The sequence below is a fragment of the Lithobates pipiens genome, unplaced genomic scaffold (assembly GCF_037356315.1).
Source record: "Lithobates pipiens isolate NorthernLeopardFrog02 unplaced genomic scaffold, aLitPip1_a1.2 Scaffold_23, whole genome shotgun sequence".
Classification (NCBI taxonomy): domain Eukaryota; kingdom Metazoa; phylum Chordata; class Amphibia; order Anura; family Ranidae; genus Lithobates; species Lithobates pipiens.
This window is the reverse complement of record NW_027507785.1, coordinates 6,450,354-6,459,297: the sequence shown is the minus strand read 5'-3', so window position 1 is coordinate 6,459,297 and position 8,944 is coordinate 6,450,354. Positions and strand designations below refer to the sequence as shown.

General features: G+C 50.0%; 1 long non-coding RNA gene across 1 annotated transcript; it reads left to right on the top strand.

Annotated features, from left to right (window-relative positions):
• Nucleotides 1-498: 498 nt before the first annotated feature.
• Nucleotides 499-7,339, top strand: LOC143926822 (uncharacterized). The gene is made up of 3 exons (XR_013262148.1): nucleotides 499-649; nucleotides 6,308-6,449; nucleotides 7,114-7,339. It is a non-coding gene; the product is annotated as an uncharacterized LOC143926822 (long non-coding RNA).
• Nucleotides 7,340-8,944: the final 1,605 nt, after the last annotated feature.

Genomic DNA, 8,944 nt, shown 5'->3' with positions numbered 1-8,944 from the left:
AATGAGGCTGCAATTGGTGTGCTTTTTTTTTTTTTTTTCAGTCAGTTTGCGCCCCCCAAAAATTTTGAGCACCAGCCGCCACTGATTTACACGTTGATCCTGCCAGTAGTAAACTTTTTTTTTTTTTTGCCTGCCAGTGTTACTTTTTTGCTTCCTATAACAGGGTAACAACTGAGCGAAATCGCACAGCAGCGTTGTCACCCCGCGGGCAGAGTTAGATTTAGATGGCTGTGTAATTGTAGGTGAACTTTACATGAAAGGCAAACCAGGTAAAACCCCCAACTCCTGGATGAAAGGCTGACTGCTGTCAGTGTTACATTTCCCGGACAGCTTGGCCCGTAATGGAAACAATAGTGGATCTACTGGCAGGACCAACAAGTAATGTTACAGTTGCATTCAATGCATTGTACAGGTCATTTTTCATTATGTCTGGAGTGCCGCTTTAATTCCAGAGAGGTGGCCGCCCAGTTGTGGGTACACTTTAACCCCGAGCGATTACTGGCTCGGAGCGCCCTTTGTTCCCGGTTGGGAGTCTGGTTAATACTCTGCGGCCTTTTCACGACTCTGCAGATTCCAGAGGAGATAAGAGTCTGGGAAAAGTCATTGCCAAATTCCTTCTCCTCACTTTCTTCGGGATCTAACCGGCTCGGTGAGTACACAGCGACCACTTACCTGGCTACCTTCCCACGAGACCCTCCTATCGCTTACCCCAACCCCCCCATAACCGCAGACCGCTACTATGACCAGCCGAATACTAATCCACGTCCCTGCAACTATTCGTGGACTACAAGTCTCAGCATTCCCGGACTCTGAGAGTTCCCATGACATGGGATCTGTGTTCAGGATTGGCTAAAGTAGAGAACTGTTCACTGGGGCCCTTCGATATTTATGGTGTGGCCCCCACCCGTGGATAGCAGTCTGTATTATCCTTACCTACACCGGCTTCTAGTTGTTAACATTTTATTTTCTTGGGTTCCTTTTGGTCCCTCTAATCTTTTATAATGGATCTCACTGAGAGAAATACCAGATGTGACACACAGTATTTTATAATAAGAATAGATGTGGAGGCTCTAAAAGTCTCCTGTACCATGTCTCTGATCATCTCCTGTATCATGTCTGCAGTCTCTGACCATCTCCTGTATCATGTCTGCAGTCTCTGACCCTCTCCTGTATCATGTCTGCAGTCTCTGACCATCTCCCGTATCATGTCTGCAGTCTCTGACCATCTCCTGTATCATGTCTGCAGTCTCTGACCATCTCCTGTATCATGTCTGCAGTCTCTGACCATCTCCCGTATCATGTCTGCAGTCTCTGACCATCTCCCGTATCATGTCTGCAGTCTCTGACCATCTCCTGTATCATGTCTGCAGTCTCTGACCATCTCCTGTATCATGTCTGCAGTCTCTGACCATCTCCTGTATCATGTCTGCAGTCTCTGACCATCTCCTGTATCATGTCTGCAGTCTCTGACCATCTCCTGTATCATGTCTGCAGTCTCTGACCATCTCCCGTATCATGTCTGCAGTCTCTGACCATCTCCCGTATCATGTCTGCAGTCTCTGACCATCTCCCGTATCATGTCTGCAGTCTCTGACCATCTCCCGTATCATGTCTGCAGTCTCTGACCATCTCCCGTATCATCATGTCTGCAGTCTCTGACCATCTCCCGTATCATCATGTCTGCAGTCTCTGACCATCTCCTGTATCATGTCTGCAGTCTCTGACCATCTCCTGTACCATGTCTGCAGTCTCTGACCATCTCCTGTATCATGTCTGCAGTCTCTGACCATCTCCTGTATCATGTCTGCAGTCTCTGACCATCTCCTGTATCATGTCTGCAGTCTCTGACCATCTCCTGTATCATGTCTGCAGTCTCTGACCATCTCCTGTATCATGTCTGCAGTCTCTGACCATCTCCTGTATCATGTCTGCAGTCTCTGACCATCTCCTGTATCATGTCTGCAGTCTCTGACCATCTCCTGTATCATGTCTGCAGTCTCTGACCATCTCCTGTATCATGTCTGCAGTCTCTGACCATCTCCTGTATCATGTCTGCAGTCTCTGACCATCTCCTGTATCATGTCTGCAGTCTCTGACCATCTCCTGTATCATGTCTGCAGTCTCTGACCATCTCCTGTATCATGTCTGCAGTCTCTGACCATCTCCTGTATCATGTCTGCAGTCTCTGACCATCTCCTGTATCATGTCTGCAGTCTCTGACCATCTCCTGTATCATGTCTGCAGTCTCTGACTGTCTCCTGTACTATGTCTGCAGTCTCTGACTGTCTCCTGTACTATGTCTGCAGTCTCTGACTGTCTCCTGTACTATGTCTGCAGTCTCTGACCGTCTCCTGTATCATGTCTCTGACCATCTCCTGTATCATGTCTCTGATCATCTCCTGTATCATGTCTGCAGTCTCTGACCATCTCCTGTACCATGTCTCTGATCATCTCCTGTATCATGTCTGCAGTCTCTGACCATCTCCTGTACCATGTCTGCAGTCTCTGTAATACTACAGGAGATGGTCAGTCACTGAATAATATGTGTGGCCCATAAATGATGTTGGGGGGGGGGGGGGTCTCACTTGAGGACGGCTATATCAAAAAAGTTTGACCAGCACTGCCCTCGGGGGGTGGGAACGTTGTCACCAGGACAGGAAATGAGAACATCTCTTTAACAGACACCCAAATAGCATTAAAAACCCCCACAGGAGTTCTGATCCTCCCCGGCTCCATCAGTAACCAGTAGAAAAAGGATTCCGATCCGGAGCCCAAACGGCCAGGTCCAGGACCATCCAACCCGAGGAAATCGGCAATCCTTTATTTTTAATGGTGGTGAAGGATTATTGATAGGGTTGTCACCATGCCTTTTTATAGCTCGTTTTCTATTAAAAAAAAAAAAAAATTAACAAGTTACATTGTTACCAGCAAGGGAGGTAAAATAACGGCCAGTTGGCAGTTGACTTACCATCCAGAGCTCAGGAATATTAATTTTTAACTACCACTCTTCATTTCTTTCGTTGTTACGTAATAGTTCTATAATGTTACTGAATACTTGCCGTGTAATATATCCGATCCCAAGAACGTTCTCTTCTCATCCTCCTGTGTCATAAAGCATCCAGGAGCAATAAAACCCTGATAGGGGTTCTAACCCTTCCACACTACCAAACGCCATGGTCTCTGGCGGCCATACTGAAAACAATCTTGAATTACAGGGGAATTGTTTTCTGAAGTGTTTTATTTTATTTTTTTCTTAATAAGATCCAAAAGTAATTCATATGAGGACTATTAATTGGGGCTTGTTCACACAGGCAGTGTCCTCCTGAAGAGTGATACAGAGGGCGTTTTGACAGGTGTTAAGGAGGCGTTCTGCATGCTGCACTACCACACCGCACACCATTGCATGCAGTAGAGGCAGTTGGGGGGGGTTGTTAAGAGAGGCATTTGCAGAGGCAAGCTGGGCTGGGGAGGGTGGGTGAAGGCAATTGCAGGGGCAGGCTGGGCTAAAGGGGGTTGGAAGGCGATTCCAGGGGCAGACTGGATCAGGGGGGCAGGGAGGCAATCGCAGTCTATGGCTGGGATGCGTCCTCCTGACCTGACCTCCCCGGGGTCCGTGGCCGGGGTGCGTCCTCCTGACTTCTGCAGGAAATGTATCACAAGTTCTGTCCTTATGGTAGATATATTAATCACCTACATAGAGCAATGGTCATGATGGAGATGATGGCCAATGGTACGGATTACTGAATATAAGGAAGTTGGTGGTGTGGACGTGGCTATGAAGGTTTTGGTGTAATGACTTCACTGATCTGTCCTTGTTGGGGTGCCACAATGATCCTCTTCAAACATGGGGAAGCTAAGCTGCAGTTAGCGCTAGCATGACAACCTCATGGTCGCCAACATTGTAAAAAAAAAAAATTCCGGGACGCTTTTTTTGGCTGTAGGCAGAGTTATATTATAATTAGGGGGTGGGGCATGCGGTTATAGGCGTGGCACATGAAAAGGGGGGAAATGTGGCACGAGATACGGGCATGGTTTACGTAAATAGTGGGCGTGGCTTACATGGTCGTGGCTCAAAGGGGTGTGGTTAGAGTCTGAGATGAATGCGGGATGGAGAGGGTAAGGGGGTGGGGGGGGAGGGATGGAGGGACAGCAGCCCCCCGATCCTACACCACAATAGCAATATGTGTTTTCCAGAGTCTGACAATCAGCAGATAAAGCTACTCCAAATACCTGGTGTTGGCGCTTCAATCATCCCGGTGCCATGATTGTTGTGGTGTCAGGATGATTGAAGCGCATTATTTCTATTATTACAGCATTACACTCCCCATAATGCAGAATCGGTGGGAGCCATGAGCGTGTCACTAGCCTTGTTGCCTGCCACCAGATGCCATCAGGTGCCCCCAGCAGAGTCCCTCCTTACATCAGGTGCCCCATCAGAGCAGCCCTCCTCACATCTGTGTCTCTATCAGCGGAGCCCCTCCTTACATCTGGTGTCCCCATTAGTCCTCCTTACATCTGGTGTCCCCATTAGTCCTCCTTACATCTGGTGTCCCCATTAGTCCTCCTTACATCTGGTGTCCCCATTAGTCCTCCTTACATCTGGTGTCCCCATTAGTCCTCCTTACATCTGGTGTCCCAATTAGTCCTCCTTACATCTGGTGTCCCCATTAGTCCTTCTTACATCTGGTGTCCCCATTAGTCCTTCTTACATCTGGTGTCCCCATTAGTCCTCCTTACATCTGGTGTCCCCATTAGTCCTCCTTACATCTGGTGTCCCCATTAGTCCTCCTTACATCTGGTGTCCCCATTAGTCCTCCTTACATCTGGTGTCCCCATTAGTCCTCCTTACATCTGGTGTCCCCATTAGTCCTCCTTACATCTGGTGTCCCCATTAGTCCTCCTTACATCTGGTGTCCCCATTAGTCCTCCTTACATCTGGTGTCCCCATTAGTCCTCCTTACATCTGGTGTCCCCATTAGTCCTCCTTACATCTGGTGTCCCCATTAGTCCTCCTTACATCTGGTGTCCCCATTAGTCCTCCTTACATCTGGTGTCCCCATTAGTCCTCCTTACATCTGGTGTCCCCATTAGTCCTCCTTACATCTGCTGTCCCCATTAGTCCTCCTTACATCTGCTGTCCCCATTAGTCCTCCTTACATCTGGTGTCCCCATTAGTCCTCCTTACATCTGCTGTCCCCATTAGTCCTCCTTACATCTGCTGTCCCCATTAGTCCTCCTTACATCTGCTGTCCCCATTAGTCCTCCTTACATCTGCTGTCCCCATTAGTCCTCCTTACATCTGCTGTCCCCATTAGTCCTCCTTACATCTGCTGTCCCCATTAGTCCTCCTTACATCTGCTGTCCCCATTAGTCCTCCTTACATCTGCTGTCCCCATTAGTCCTCCTTACATCTGCTGTCCCCATTAGTCCTCCTTACATCTGGTGTCCCCATTAGTCCTCCTTACATCTGGTGTCCCCATTAGTCCTCCTTACATCTGGTGTGCCCATTAGTCCTCCTTACATCTGGTGTCCCCATTAGTCCTCCTTACATCTGGTGTCCCCATTAGTCCTCCTTACATCTGGTGTCCCCATTAGTCCTCCTTACATCTGGTGTCCCCATTAGTCCTCCTTACATCTGGTGTCCCCATTAGTCCTCCTTACATCTGGTGTCCCCATCAGTCCTCCTTACATCTGGTGTCCCCATCAGTCCTCCTTACATCTGGTGTCCCATCAGTCCTCCTTACATCTGGTGTCCCCATCAGTCCTCCTTACATCTGGTGTCCCCATCAGTCCTCCTTACATCTGGTGTCCCCATCAGTCCTCCTTACATCTGGTGTCCCCATCAGTCCTCCTAACATCTGGTGCCTCTGACATCCAGACTGCCCCCCCCCTCCCCTGACATCCTGACCGTCGTTGCCTCGCGTAAATAGATTGAGCTGCGGTGCCGCCCACCTTACGCCCCTTTCCATTACAGTTCACAGACACTGGCAGCAGGGCAGGGGTGGGTTTCGCCGCAGCATCTCTATTGTAAAAAATAGCCATGCCTTCTGGTCTTCTTCAAAATGGTGGGAGGTGGAGACATTGTCTCCGCCGGCCGCTAGAGGTCCGCGGCTGGGGGAGACAATGTCTCCACCTCCCGCCATTTTGAAAAATCGTGAATAACCGAATTTCCCGGGACATTTCCCGGGACAAAATTAAATCGGGACAAGGGTCCTAATCCTGGGAAATTCGGGACAGTTGGCAACTATGCAACCTGCGTTCTCCTAATGTAGAGAACCCCTTTTAATGCCTTTTGTTGTGATTTCAGACCTTATTGCAGAGTCATGCTGCGCTGGATTGTCCTCACGTTGTGTATTTCCTTTCTGTCTGCTGCTGACTACATGGATCAGTGTATGGACGGCAAACACCACAAGCAAGATCCGGGCCCAGAGGGCAACTTGTATGGCCAGGTGAGGGGCGGAGAAGGAGCACCGGAGAGATCCTTTGTTGATCAGAAGGATATTGAGGGTAGTCATGTGGGGGGGGGGGGGTGATCAGTGGGGTAGTGAGGGTAGTCATGGGAGGGGGGGGTGATCAGTGGGGTAGTGAGGGTAGTCATGGGAGGGGGGGGGTGATCAGTGGGGTAGCGAGGGTAGTCATGGGAGGGGGGGTGATCAGTGGGGTAGTGAGGGTAGTCATGGGAGGGGGGTGATCAGTGGGGTAGTGAGGGTAGTCATGGGAGGGGGGGTGATCAGTGGGGTAGTGAGGGTAGTCATGGGAGGGGGGGGTGATCAGTCGGGTAGTGAGTGTAGTCGTGGGAGGGGGGGAGATTGGTGGGGTAGTGAGTGTAGTCGTGGGGGGGTGATTGGTGGGGTAGTGAGTGTAGTTGTGGGGGGGTGATTGGTGGGGTAGTGAGTGTAGTCGTGGGGGGGTGATTGGTGGGGTAGTGAGTGTAGTCGTGGGGGGGGGGGATTGGTGGGGTAGTGAGTGTAGTCGTGGGGGGGGGGATTGGTGGAGTATTGGGGGTAGTCCATGTTGGGGGGTGATCAGTGGGATATTTGGGGTAGTCATGTGGAGGTTGTTGGTACTTGTGGGTGAGATCAGCAATTACTAACCACCATTCTGCCCCCGCAGTGCTCCCCCTGGCAGAGCAAGTCTTGCTGCACAGCGAATGTCAGTGAGGCCGCCCACATGGACCAATCATATCTCTACAACTTCGACTGGAACCATTGTGGGGTGATGAGCGATCAGTGTAAGACGCACTTCATCCATGACACCTGCTTCTATGAGTGCTCCCCCAACCTGGGGCCCTGGATCCAGTGGGTAAGACCTATGGCCCCATAGTGAATGTAACATATAACGGCAGGGTACAGCTGATTTGGGTATGCGGTGTATAGCACAGTGTATAGAGTGTAAGGTGATATACAGCAGTTAGGACATTGTTATATAAAACACATCATACAGAGTGCAGTGGTCGGGAGCATGTAACAGCATGGTGTATAGGGTGCAGTGGTCAGGAGCATGTAACGTACATCATATTCTATGGGGCGCAGCATTCAGCAGTAGGGATTGTACAGCACAGCGTGTAAGGTGTGGTGGTCGGGCAATATGCATTGTACAGTATAGGGTACAGAGTGCAGCATTATGTAACATGCAGCATAGTGATTCTGATTTCTAAATGTATTCATTTGTTAATTTCAAAACCCAATAGAAAGGAATAATAGTGGGAAAAAAAGGGACTTGTGTATTTTTAATCCTCTTTTTGTATAATTCTCCTTTAAGGGGGCGTGGCAGGGGGGTGTGTCCTACACTTTTGCCGATTTGGTGTCCCTCATTATCATCTCAAAAAGTTGGGAGGTGTGCAGTGGGCTGGAATATGTAATGTACAACACAGCGTTTAGCGTGCAATTGAGTATATAAAGTATAACGCAGTGTACAGAATGCAGTGCCAGCAGTGTAGGTGTCCAATGCCCATAAATGAAAGGTGACCCTTCTCCATGGACCCCTGCCACCTCACCACCTCACATGGAGCATATGCTGGACATGCATACTCTTGATGGCCGATGGCACTTTTTCATACCCCTGACTGGTGAACACTACATGCTGTGCTGTCTGTGCATGAATTTCCCCCCCCCCCCATCTCTTAGCACATATCTTCTACCCCTCAAATCCCCTTGCCCCTCCCAGCTCAAATCCTCTTCCCTCCGAATACCCGTTTCTCCCCCCCCCCAGCACAAATCCTCTACCCCTCATACATTTTTCTCTGAGCATAAATCCTCTCCCCGCCCCAATATCCTCCCTAGCACATATCTTCTACCCTCAAATCCCTTGCCCCTCCCAGCTCAAATCCTCTTCCCCTCCGAATACCCGTTTCTCTCCCCCCCCCCCAGCACAAATCCTCTACCCCTCATACATTTTTCTCTGAGCATAAATCCTCTCCCTTGCCCCAATATCCTCCCTAGCACATATCCTCTACCCCTTAAATCCCCTCTCCTAGCACAATTCCTCTACCCTTCAAATCTCTTCTCCCAGCACAAATCCTCTAACCCTCAATTTTTTCTATTTTTCCCTCTGAGCATGAATTCCCCCCCCCCCAATCTCCTATCACATATCCTCTTCCCCCCTCAAGAAGCGTCCTTCACTTGTCGCCTCCGCCTCCCCTGGAGAGCGTCCTTCACTTGTTGCCTCCGCCTCCCCTGGAGAGCGTCCTTCACTTGTCGCCTCCGCCTCCCCTGGAGAGCGTCCTTCACTTGTCGCCTCCGCCTCCCCTGGAGAGCGTCCTTCACTTGTCACCTCCGCCTCCCCTGGAGAGCGTCCTTCACTTGTCGCCTCCCCCTCCCCTGGAGAGCGTCTTTCTTTGCCATAGAGCGGATCCTGCGACGATCCACCGCTGTTGTCTTCCGTGGACGTCCAGGCCTTTTTTACGTTGCTGAGCTCACTGGTGCGTTGTTTCTTTCTTCTGAAT